General features: G+C 39.2%; 1 protein-coding gene and 1 long non-coding RNA gene across 4 annotated transcripts in view; both read right to left on the minus strand.

Moving 5' to 3' along the window:
• The window catches only part of Pced1b (PC-esterase domain containing 1B), a 132,783-nt gene that overhangs the window by 53,279 nt on the left and 66,049 nt on the right, over window positions 1-13,455 (minus strand). The window lies entirely within an intron of this gene.
• Window positions 2,366-7,143, minus strand: LOC144364856 (uncharacterized). The gene is made up of 2 exons (XR_013422956.1): window positions 5,442-7,143; window positions 2,366-2,599 (listed from the first exon to the last, which is right to left on the minus strand). It is a non-coding gene; the product is annotated as an uncharacterized LOC144364856 (long non-coding RNA).

Raw genomic sequence — 13,455 nt, forward strand, 5'->3', positions numbered from 1 at the left:
ATATGTTCAGAGAGAGATGTAGTTTATTCTCTTGTTAATGTATATCTACAAAAGAGACAAAAGAAAGGTAGAAATTGTTATGGTCTAAATTGTGGTTGCAACCTCATGGTATGTAAGGGCACTTCATGAAGCAAATCAAAGCAAATTTTGGCAATGTTTCCATTTCTAAGTTATATCATCTAGGTACACATTCACATAACCAATTCTTTTCAAAATTAAAAAATGATGGCAACGAATTTTTAATATCATCAGCACAAAGTCAGTCAATTTTCCACTCAGTTCCTGACACTGGTACAGTTGAGGTGCTTTCATCATTTCATGTTTTTTGTTCTTTAATTTTTAACAGTGGCAAGAGCCATAGGAAATATCTATCTGTTGCTAGTCTATTGTTTGGAGTCTGAGCCTGATGCTGTTTGGCCTCCCCAACCCATAGAAGTTCCTGTGGCAATACTCCGGCTTCTCAGGTGGTAACTTAGCAACCCCTCCCGCAGGGTCCCTATTTGTGTTGGGGACTCCCAAATGTGGATACTTCCCAATGGCCTTATACAGGTCTGTCAAATGCAGTCCCCGATCTCTAGTTGCAACCTCCAGCCCCACCCCAGTCTGAGCTGAAGTTGGGTGCACATGTCAGAATCCTCATCTCTTTCCTCTCTTGGCATATTATCTCCAACTAAACTCTTTCCTCATCTCAGTCACAAAGCAGAAGCCTCCACATACACCCCCAGGGGCATATGGTTTAGTGTGAGGGTGATGGGGAGCACGTGAGGCAATGGGGTGAGTGTACACATGAGCAAAGCCTAACATCCTCGGTCCCCCCACAATCCATAGGTGTTTCTCAACTTACAATAAACCTGTAGTAAATCTAAAATACTGTAAGTTGAAAATGCATCTAATACACCTAAACTAGCAGATATGGAGCAACACAGCAGAGTGGGTGGTCAGTTCTTGACTGGTGATCTGTGCGGCTGCCTGGGAGCTGTGGCTCACAGCCACTGCACAACATGGCAGGACAGGGCTGGACTGCACCTCACTAGCCCACTAGAAGATTCAAATCCAAAGTTCACAGTCCAGTTTCCACTGACGGTGTATTACTTTCTAATGTCAAAAAGCCAAACTATCATAAGTCAAATCATCCTAAGTTGGGGACCACTTTAATTTCCCTCAGTGCATCCCCTGGGTGGGCATTGCCCACCTGCCTTTCCAGTGCCTGGAATTAGGTATCCTTTGAGGCAATTCCTCCTTGCCCTAGATGAGTATTTGTGTCTGTGGGGCACCCTGTCACTGGGGAGCATCCCCTTTCTGCTCCTCCACCGTGAAGATGAAAAATTTAGCCTTAAGCTGCTCATTTTTTCTCTAAGGCATCTCAGAGTTCGCAGGTGTGAATGCAGGTTGGACTGCTCAGTTTAATCAAAGGGAGAGACTTTTTATTTGCTTTCTCTCACTCTACTACTTTCATTACTCAGCTACAATTGTATTTTCTTGCCATCCTCTTTGGGAAGAGCTTTGATTTCTTGTTCAGAGAAAAAAAAAATTTAAACAATCTGTTTTCCTTCCTACTACTTCTCAATACTGGTCTGAAGAGATGTGTAGGGTTTTCCCTCTGCTGATCAGTTCTTCAATACCAGCTGGGTGTCCTACACTTTAACTCAATCCTGACACTGGAGAGTGTGAGATTCCCACAGGTTAAGGGCTCAGTCCCATAAGACACCTGCCCTTCATATGCCAGTCGCAAGTAGTTGGTCCTCAGATGACCCACATCTGGCTATAAATCGGGGGTCCCCCATCCCTATTTAGGTTTTAACATTTTCTAGAGTAGCTCACAGGATTCAGGAAAATAGCTTACTAACAGTTGCCAACTTATTATAAAGGGTCTTTTGTAAGAAACGAACAGCCATGTGGAAGAGATGCATAGGGCAAGGTATGGGGGAAGAGGCATGAAGTCTCCATGTCATTTCTGGGCAGGCCACCTTCCCAATACCTTCCTGTGTTCAGCAACCCAGAAGCTCTCTGAACCCCGGAGCTCTGGGATTTTATGGAGCCTTCATCATGTTGGCATGATTATTACCTCAATCTTTAGTCTCTCCTCCCCAGGGGATGGGGTTGGTGTTGAAGTTTCTAAGCTCCTAATCATGGCTTGATCTTCTTGGTGACCAGCCCCTATCCAGGAACCCAGCAAGAGCTACCTCATTAGAGCAAAAAACACTCCTGTCACCCAGCAATTTCCAAGGGGGTTAGGCACTCTGTGCCAGGAACCAGAGATGAAGACTGCCGGGTTTCTGTTCTCGCGACTAAAAGGCTCAGGGGTCACTCCAGTTGAACTGGGCTAACTGGGCTGTGCAAAATAACCACACAAGAGACACAAATATCTTTTTCATTGGGGTCACTGTGACGTCTCCTCTGACCTTAAGGGTCTGCAGGAACGCTGACCCCTTTTATTGAGGAGAAGCTATTCATGAGGCAAGGAGTCAGGTTTCAGGGGGCTGAGTCTATCTTCATGATGTCCACTGTCAGCAGGTTGAGTGACATCTGGGTAGGCCACACCCAAGGGCACAGTAAGAGAAGGGGACGCACAGGAGGCACTTCCATGGAAGAGTCTATCCTAAACAGGGCAAGGGGTTATATTACAAAGAACAGGTGAGCTTAGCTCCACCCATGGGGCTATAGCAAGACACACCCATGCACAAGACACCATCCCTCAACCCAAGAAGGGTGGGGAAAGCTCTGCCACATTTCTGTGACTGAGCACCTCAGTACCCAGCCGGGGAGTGTGACTCAGTCACGTGCAAGGTTGGTCTCCCACAGAAGACCAAATATATATTTCTTATTAGAAGTCATGATATCATGCTTCTTTCTTTATTGTTGTCCCGGTTTTAGCAGGTCTGAAATCCAGCTACATTTTAAGAAGGAAAGCACTGAGCAATAATTTTTAAAGAAATGTTGGCTAAGACAAGCCATCATTAAGAGGAGCAAATACATAGGTTTCTTAATCTCATACTATACATTATACATTAGAAAAAAAATTCTGTACCTTAGAAATTGCTACAACCCAACTTAAAAAATCATTATAATATTCTGATAATGAGCAAATAAATTAATAATGATGTTTGGCTCCTTTAGAAAAAAAGTCTTGAAATAATTTAATTATGAAGATACTGTGCAAGTTAATATCAATTTAGCATCTCAAATAAATATGAGAGGCCAAGAGTGGATAAATACTTTTACACTGAAGTTGTTTTTGTTGCTCATAGATTAGAGGCATTTGTCTACTTTTTGTTTAGTATATTATGATATTTAAAAAGTTAAATTAAATAGTTATCATGATCAGATAGATACATATTTTAACTATAAATATTTTACTCAAATAGCAATTTAGTTTTTCCACAACCTGTGATTCAGTTTTTCCATGCTAAACACCAGAAAGTGCAGAATAACAGAAATTTGAGAAATTTTTAAAGAACACACACACACACACACACACACACACACACACACACACACACCACCAGGGATTGAACCCAGAGGGACTTAACCTGTGAGCCACATCCCCAGCCCTTTTTCATATTTTATTTAGAGACGGGGTCTTGCTCAGTTGCTTAGGGCCTTGCTAAATTGCTGAGGCTGGCTTTGAACTCGTAATCCTCCTGCTTCAGCTTCCCCACCCACTGGGATTACAGGTGTGCACTACCACACCTGGCTTAAAGAATCATATCATATTTAAAATAATTCTATTATGTGTTTACTATGAAGATATATAAGCATATATGGTATATAGCTATTTAGTTGCAAATGCTGTAAGGAACAAAAAGCATATGTTTGAGGGGAATCTACAACTCTTCTGGTGGTTGGTTTCTTCCACCTGCCATAATTGTGGTCCAGGGACTGGCAGCACTGGTGGCACCTTTGAGCTTGTTAGAGATGCCCATACTTAGGCTAGGGGTGCAGTCTGAAGCTAGAGAGCTTGCCAATCATGCTAGAGGACCTGGGTTCAATCCCAAGTACTGCATGAGAAAAGAAGGAAGGAAGAAAAGGCATTCAAGATGGCTGAGTTTGAATCTACAGTTTGAAAAGCTCCCAGTGATCCTCATACAGCTTAAAGTCTGAGGAAGCCATGATTTAAGCCTTAAATAGCTTAAGGCTCTCAGACAGATGGAGGGAGAGAAAACAACCTTCATAGTAGGAGCTCTGAGCAAGACAGAATTGCTACTTGAGAGAGGCAACAATCTGAACAGGGGTTTTGGGGGGAAGTGCAATTAAGGGTATTGCTTTAAATACTTAAAAAAAAAAAAAGTCCCTTAGCAGAAATTCATTGCTGTTTTACAGATTGAATTAATTCCTCTCTGGTCTCTGGCTTCTTGTCTTATCATGATCTCTCCCTGTCTTATGTGCTTCCACCACAATGCCATCTGCCATGTCATAAGATAGCCAGAAGGTGCTCGCCAGAGGATGAACAGATGGGGCTGTCCAAACTTGGACTTCAAGCCTCCAAAACTGTGAGCTAATTAAATGTTTTTCTCTATGAAGTATCAGCTTCAGGTATTTTGTTATAACAACAGAAAATGGACTAATATATTAGTCCAGAAACCTGTATGGCATGAAGAAGGGAAGGTAACTACCATAGAATGAGGAGTTTAGTAGGACCACCAATTAACAGGAAAACTGGGGAATGCAGATTACCTTGAACAAAACAGCAAAATAAAGTAACTAATTTAAATTAAAAAGTGAAAAGAAAGCAAGTCCAAAAGTAAACATTAAGCAATAAAAAAGCTGTTATACTTTATATGAATGAGCTAAATTTTTCTGTTGAAAAATGGAAATTGACAGTTGAGTTAGATAACAAATATAACAGGACTCAGAAATATATTGTTTTTAATGCTTAAAAGAAGTGATTTTTTAAAAAAGATTAAAGAATAAAGAAATGAACAAAGAGATATCACAAAAGAAATTAGAAATTAATGTTAATACCAGATAAGAAAGAACTTAAGTTTCAAAAACCAATGAAGGTCAAAATGAGCATTATATAATGACAAAAAAATATAATTTATGTAAAAGATATACCAATCATTATCTTGTATGTGTTAAAAAAAAGTAGTAGCTACATATATAAACTGTTAGAAATTCAAGGAGAATTTCATTAAAAGTAGAATTAAAATTAATGTTTTAAGCCAGACACAGTGGCACATGAATTAATTCTAGCTACCTGGGAGGCTGAGGCAGGATGAGCACAAGTTCCAGGCAACTTAGTAAGACTTGTCTCAAAATAAAATTAAAAAGGGCTGGGGATATAGCTTAGTGTCAGAGTGCACCTGTGTTCAGTCCCCAGTATCAAAATAATAATAATAATTATTATTATTATATTATTATTTTAGTCAGCTTTTCCGCCACTGTGACCAAAGACCCAACCAAAACAACCGTAGAGGAGGAAAGGTTTATTGAGGACTCACAGTTTCAGAGGTCTCAGTCCATAGAAGACCGGCTCCATTCCTCAGGGCTCAAGTGAGGTTGAACATCATGGTGGAAGAGTGTGGCAGAAGGAAGCAGCTCACATGGTGATCAGAAAGCAGAGAGTTCGCCACTTACCAGATACAAATACATACCCCAAAGCCAAGCTGCCAATGAACCATTTCCTCCAGCCACACCCCAGCTGCCTCCAGTTACCACTCAGTTAATCCCACCAGGGATTAATTCACGGATTAGGTTAAGGCTATAACCCAATCATTTTTCCTCCAAATCTTCTTGCATTGTCCCACTCGTGAGCTATTGGAGGACACCTCACATCCAAACCATAACAATAATAATGATAAAATTTTATTCAGAACCATTCCAATCTAGTGAGTGAAGGGGGAAGAATTAGTTATAATAATAAACAGAAACTAAACAGTAAAGTTATCCAAACATACTACCCTGAAATATGGTGCTGTTGCATATGAAGGAATCTGAGAAATGGCAGGTGCAGGAAGGGTCCTCTGACCTTCCCTCCTCCCCTGAAACAGGACAGAGGACACTCCTGTGAGAGACACCCTCCCTACACCGAGAGGGAAGGAACATCCCCATCTCCAAAGCCTGCAAGATAGGACTTGATGAGGGGCCTGAAAACAGGCCTGGCTAAGTGTCCTTCAGTTAATGACTCTGACCTCAAACCTCCCTCATGCTATCTTACTTTTCTATGACTTTCCACTTTTCATCAAATCTAGTAGAAAAACACTCAGGTCTAACTGCTTCCTGGGGCCTTCATTTCCTTTTGCTGTAATCAATCAATCCCCTGAACCCCAAGTTCAGGGAGTTTCAGAGTTTTATACCCAGCATGAAAGGGGAGGGGCTCAGAAGTTCACAGTCTGCAGAAGGTTCACATAAAAGCAGCTTTTTTCTTTCACTGTTCTGGGCATGTTAACTCTTCAAGGACAACACCTGAGAAGGGGGGAGCTTCTGCTCCCCTTTCTTTCTTCCCCTTGCCAGCTGTTACCATGGAGCCCAATTGTAATTTATCTTAAAAATGTAGACATCTCTGTGAAGCCCAGCTCAAGGCCAGAGGCCTTGTTTGCATATTTCTTCAAAGTACTATACTGGATACGTTTGTGAAAACTAGTAAGGGGTGTCCAGCACCTGGAGGGCTGGTATCTTCTCGGCCAGTGGCCAAGTAAACAGGGTGACATGAAAATAGGAAGTTTATCTACATTGGACTCTTTCACAGAGACTCTTTTGCTGACAGTCCTAAAATCAGCCATGGTGAAAAGGGCCTTTCTGTGGAGAAAGGGGGTGCCACTTCAATATAGCACTTGTATTAAAATTTTTTGATTGAGATGAGCAGAACATTAATTTCAGGTGTTTTTTCTTTTTAATTAGAATGGGTTGTAAATCACTTACTGTCACAACTATGGCCAGTTGCCATTCAACTATATTAAATTATAGACCGTGGCCGTTGATATGTTTCTGAGGCAAGCTAAGTTTCTACACATCCATTCTTTAATTGGTTTAGTTCAAGTTTTTGGCGGGATAGGTTAAAATAAACTAACAAAGCTGAACACTAGTTAAAGGTCATAAAGACAGACTTTATTCAGTAACTATTGCAGTAGGAAAAAAGAAAGGTCGGGCTGGCGCTGGAGCTCAGTGGCAAAGCACTTGCCTCGCACATGTGAGGCACTGGGTTTGATCCTCAGCACCATATAAAAATAAATAAAATAAAGATATGGAATAAAAGGATTTAAATCCTTTAAGAGAGAGAGAGAGAGAGATAGATAGATAGATAGATATCAGTATAGAAATGAGCTCAACTCCAGTCCATATGGAGGTGACTGAGCATTTTAAAGGGAGAATAAAGGGAGGGAGGGGAAATGACAGGAGGTTCAAGCAGAATCAGGCAAGTGGAAAATTACAAAAGTCAGGTATGGCGGTTGGTGGATGTAATTAGACCAGCTGGGTTTGTTAACAGACACTTATTAAAGTTAGGCTCCTACCCTCCCACAGAGACAGGAGACAGGAGCCCTATCTGCAGGTGTTGGCCAGAACAAAGAGTAAATTCTTTTGACAGCCTTGAGATTTTCCAGGCCTAATTTAGAGGGATGGGTTGACCCTGAGACATGGCCTTGAGCTGTCAAAAACCATGCTAGTGTTTAAATCTCAATGTATGTATGTGTAGAGGGTGGGGAGTGAGGAAGAAATCAGTTGTGATGAGAGGAAGGAGAATTTTCAACATGTAACCCAAAGAAATCATGCTACAATAATGATGTTAATATGTACAGCTGTTGCCAAATGACTCTGCTTTGTCATTAAATTTAAATTTTCATTTGCTAATATAAAGTCAGATTTTTATTGCTCATGACTTTTTAATTTAAGAGGACTAATTGGCATATCATGCCTCAGTAGCCCCTGAAGACATTCCTAAATAACATAATAATATGCACGATAATGTATATGTTATGCTCCAAATGATTGCCTTAAGCGAGCCTTCTGGAACAACTTTTTTGAAACAGAGAAGCAAAATTTTGTGAGCATGTAACTCAGTCAACTTTGTCCAACTTTAGATTGTGATAATAAATTCAAGAAGTTAGTCATAAAAAAACCTATATAAATAAGCCCTTGAACAAGTAAATACAGGATGGAATGAAAGTATTCTCACTGGAGCTGTTAAAAGAATACGTGTCAAATTAGTTCTCAAAATATTTGCCTGATGCACACAAACTCTTTGGAAATGTATGTGTGAAAATGCGAAAACCTTCATAAAGCTGACAAAAATGAAAAGCAATTCTAGTGAAAGTGCCCATCATTCATTCATTATTGTCACCAAATGGTTTTATCTTTGCAGTCATAGGCAGTACTATGTGCAACAATCTGCTCTAGGAAAATGGGATAAATGTTTTGCTACATCAGTGCAGGTGGAAGGTCCAATGGGCAGGGGTAATCATCTTAGAACAGACCACATTTGGGCTCAGAAGATGCCAGTAGGTCAAGATGACAATTGGATGAAATAGTCCTACATGAAGATTAACAAACTCATAGCCAAATATTTGGCCTGGCACGTAGTAGGCATTCACATAAGCAGAGTCTTTAAATGTATATTTTTGCCACACGTCAATAAAATATGTAAGATGTTGAGTGTTATTTATATTTCAACCAGTTGGGTCATCCCCATATAAGCCTCTTTCTTAAAGAGATGGCAAAAGGGAAGACACTCAGCTTGTTCAATCACAAATAAGCCATGTCATTAACATCATCCTTTCTCATTGTTACATACATTTAATTTAATTTAATTGGAGATTGACAGAACCAAATCTCCCCTCTAAAAAATATAGCTGAGACCCAAGAAATAAGCCGGAATGTCCTTTGAACCATTAACTGAAGCTCCTAGAGTCAGTGCCAGCAGGTTTAAAGCCTTTGTCTCAGAAGAACCCTCAAGTCCCAAATCAAAGCTTATTTAATCTCATTTAGCACAGGACTTAATTTTGTTTATTTGGTTTCTATGTCAACCAGCAAGAAGGATTTCATACAATGCTAATTTCCTTGGGTAGAATTTTAAAGCAAGCACGCATCCCACATTGGAGTTTGAGGCCTTTCCTTTTATTCTCAGTCTTATCTCAGCACTTCCTCTCTCCCTAGTTTTTTTTTATACCTCTGTCTCCTTTTTCAGGGCAGGTAGTTTACTATGTCTTATTCATAAAATATTCCTCTTTACTTCTATTTTTTTTTTGAATTTTAATATTTATTTATTTTTTTAAGTTTTCGGTGGACAGAGCATCTTCGTTTGTATGTGGATCGAACCCGGGCCGCACGCATGCCAGGCGAGCGCGCTACCGCTTGAGCCACATCCCCAGCCTTCCTCTTTACTTCTAAATCCTTCTGAAAACCTTGAAGTCTAGGCATAGAACAAATGCACATTAAGCATGATGAATCAAAATCGGAGAATTAGAAGTTCTTTTGGAAACAGCAAGAAGTCACATATAGAGGCTGATAGTGTAGGAAGACACAAAATCAAAGGACCAACATAGGAGAAAACCCATCACCGAGAGCAGTTCAGTGTAAGGATGAAGAGCTCCACAGGCATCCTAAGTTCATGAGAACAGCAGGGAGACACAGAGGGCTGCAGTACCTAGTGCTCCGAATGACCACACTGAACCATCAGACGGGTTTCAATGAGGAGCTTTGTGATTGGTTTACAGAGGGGGACGGGGATGAGATAACTATTCACCTTTAAATTGTCAACTATGTTTCCTTTTGATAAAACCGGTGATGCTAGGGCACAGTAGACTGCTTGTAGACTGTTGGAAGTTGTGTGAACAATTTAGGAACAAGTCTTAAGAACAAGGTCAGATACTTACAAAGCTTTTGTGGTACAAAGATGATCATTGCAATATTCTTATTTTTTATTTTTTGATATTTATTTATTTATTGGGGGTACTGGGGATTGAACCAAGGAATGATTTACCCCTGAACTACATCCCCAGTGTTAGTTGCAAAGCAGGCTGACCGAATGTTAGCTGCAGGGTGGGCTGAACACTCGACCCTCACCCGTCTGGTTCCTTATCGCTTGTTTGCCTCAAGTCTGAACACTCAACTCCACTCAAGGCTAAACACTCAACCCCCATCCGTCTGGTGCAACGGAAACCCACATCTGACCCCTGCTCTGTCTGCCTGAAGGCAGAAGATGACACCCTTAGCAACTACTGTATGATCCAATCACTGTACACCAACAGGCAGCTTGCAGGGCCAAAGACCCTATTAGATTTTGGCTATAAAAACTCTCTCCTGCTGGGCCCCCATCTCTTACTCTCTTTTTCTTCTCTCTCTCTCTCATACTCTCTCACCTCCCTCCCCTCTTTCTCTCTTTCTTCTCTCTCTTACCATCCCCCTTACTTTGCTCGCGCTCTCTCTCTCTCTCTCTCTCTCTCTCTCTCTCTCTCTCTCTCTCTCTGTCTCTCTCTTTCTTCTCTTTCTCACTGCTGCAACACTGGTCGCCCCCAATGGTCTCTTTCCTTTCACCCAGTCCTTTTTATTTTTATTTTGAGACAAGGTATTGCTAAGTTGCTTATATCCTCCCTAATTTGCTGAGGCTGGTCTTGAACTCTTCCTGCCTCAGTCTTCTAAGTCACTGGAGTTACAAGCCTGTGCCACCACACCCAGCTAATCATTGCAGTATTAATGTATACTATGAAAATAACCAACAATAGAGGAATATTATTCAACATATATTTTTTAAATTTAAATTAGAGAATTCTGGGAAGGCAAGAGCCTTTCTCCCCATCTTGATAACAATGATACTGATAGACTTTACCTGATTAAGTAGAACCCTTCAGTCAATTGAAAGCTTGCAATTTCCAGGGGAAGTTGGATGAACAAATGTACATTAAGCACAATGAGTGGATGGCAAATTGGAGTTAATATCTATAAATTTCAGTTCTTAACACAGTAGCTGTTCCCCATACCCAAAGCTCCATGGTGGGTAGGTGAGTATTTTTGGAGCAGATTACACACAGTCTGCGGGTGCCAAGATAAGCAAAGCATCCTCTGTCCTCCATATACCGGGAATCCATGCTCCGAGAACTGATAGATGTTTCTGATCACAGAGGTGCAGACAAAAAGGAAGACAACCACTGTTGTTGTACCTCTCCTAATTATTGCAAGTCCCTCTCATTCCAGTTGTAGTGACTTCCAGAGATTTGAAGTTAATGCCTACCCCCCTCCGCCTTTTTAGAAGTCAGATATCAGAGACCAGTACATTCAAAAGCAACCACATATATGGGAAAATTAAGCAACTATGCATGTTCAAGGAAAGACATAGTCTCAAGAAAAGACTTGAGGAGATCTTAAGCTTATGCCTCATGCTTAACTTTGATACAGAGACTGCCTACAACAATAAAAAAAAAAAAAAAAACAATAACAAAAATATCAAACCCTGCAGAGGGCAGTAGGAAATCTGATTTCCAGTTACTACATTATTCAATTCAAATGCCTTGTTATCAACAAAAAATCATAGGGTACACAAGCAAACATGAAAATATGAGCTATTCAGAGGAATAATAACATTAACAAATAACATCAATAACAACAAATCAACATCAATAACAACAAATCAACATAAACTATCCCCAGAAAAGTCCTTATGACAAGTCTAATAGATAAAAACTTTAAAACCACTGCCTTTTAGATTAGTTAGAATTAAAAGATATGGAGAAAGTCAAGAGAAATAATGTATAAACAAAATGAAAAAATAGGCAACCTAAAGAGAAACCAAAAAGAAATTCTAGAACTCAAAAATATAACTGAAATGAAAATTCACTAGAGAGATTTGAAAGCATATTTGATCAAATGGAAGAAAGAATCAGTAAACTTGAAGATTGAATAATGAAAATTATCAAGACTGAGGAACAGAAAGTACAACATACTTATGGTAGCAATCTAAGAAAAAAAGGAGAGAAAATATTTGAAGAAAAAAATGAGTGAAAACTTCCCAAATCTGAAGAAAGACATGGATACAGACATTTGAAAAACTGAACTAACTCCAAAGAAGATGAACTCAAAGAAACTCACATTAATGCTCATTAAATCAAACTTTGGAAAAACAAAGAATCTTGAAAGCATTAAGAAAAAAGTGACTTGTCATACAAGAAATCCTCAATAAGATTTTTCAGTAGACATAACTTTCCAATGTTCCGACATGAATACACGGCCAGTGTAATTCCACATCATGTACAACCACAAGAACAGGAAGTTATACCCCACGTATGTATAATATGTCAAAATACACTCTACTGTCATGTGTAACTAAAAAAGAATAAACAAACAAATGAAGATTATCAGTAGATTTCTTATCTGAAACCTGAAAAGATTGAGTCAATATATTCAAAAGGCTAAGAGGAAGAAAGAAAAGAAAACAAACAAACAAAAAACCCCAATCAAACAAAAATCCTATATCTGGTAAAACTGTCTTCAAAAGTAAGAAAGAAGCTAAGACATTTCCAGATAAACAAAAGTTGAGGGAATTCATCAGTAGTAAAGCATGTGCTTAGCTGAGTTCAATTTCCATCAGAAAATAAATCAAAAAGAAAGAAAAAGAAAATGCTCAAGGATGTTCTGCATAGTGAAATGAAAGGGCCCTAGGTAGTAACTTGAAGACATATAAAGAAAGATCTCAATAAAGATAAATACATGGGCAAATACAAAAGCTAGTATTATTATAACGAGGGTTTATAATTCCACTTGTTTCTACATTATATAATAAATTAATACATGAGAAAGCTTTGGCCTAAGAGATAACACTATATAACTTTGGCTTGTCATTCTTCATTTTGTTTTCCAAATCATTTAAGGGACTAATGTGTTAAAATTCTAATTCATGTATTTGGACACAAATATTTCAAGATGTCATTTTGTGACATCTTTGTATCAGCCAAATAACATAGAAGACTGCCAAAATTCAACAACAAAAACCAAGCAGTCTAATCCAAATCAGCCAAAGATTTGAATAAGCATTTCTCCAAAGAAGATATTCAAACAGTAGACACATGAAAGAAATGCTCAACATCACTAATCACTAGGAAAATACAAATCAAACCATCAAGGAGATAGTACCTATCAGGATAGCAGCTATAAAAATTAAAACAAGGCTAGCAGGTATAGCTTAGTGGTAGAGCATGTGCTTAGCATTCATAAAGTTCTAGATTCAATCTCCAGAACTACAAACAAAACAAAACAGAAAGTAACAACTGTTTTAAGACTGGAGAATTTGGAACACTTGTACATTGTTGATGAAAAGGATAAAAGGATACAGCTGCTATGGAAAACAGTATACTGTGGGCAAAAATTAAAGATAGAATAACCATATGATTTAGCAGTTATATTTCTGGGTATATAACCAAGAGAATTTAAAGCAGAGCATCAAAGGAATATTTATACACCTATGTTCGTGGCAGCATTATTCTTGATAACTAAAACATGAAAGTAACTCAAGTATCCATTGACAGATGA

The sequence above is a fragment of the Ictidomys tridecemlineatus genome, chromosome 6 (genome assembly GCF_052094955.1).
Source record: "Ictidomys tridecemlineatus isolate mIctTri1 chromosome 6, mIctTri1.hap1, whole genome shotgun sequence".
NCBI lineage: Eukaryota > Metazoa > Chordata > Mammalia > Rodentia > Sciuridae > Ictidomys > Ictidomys tridecemlineatus.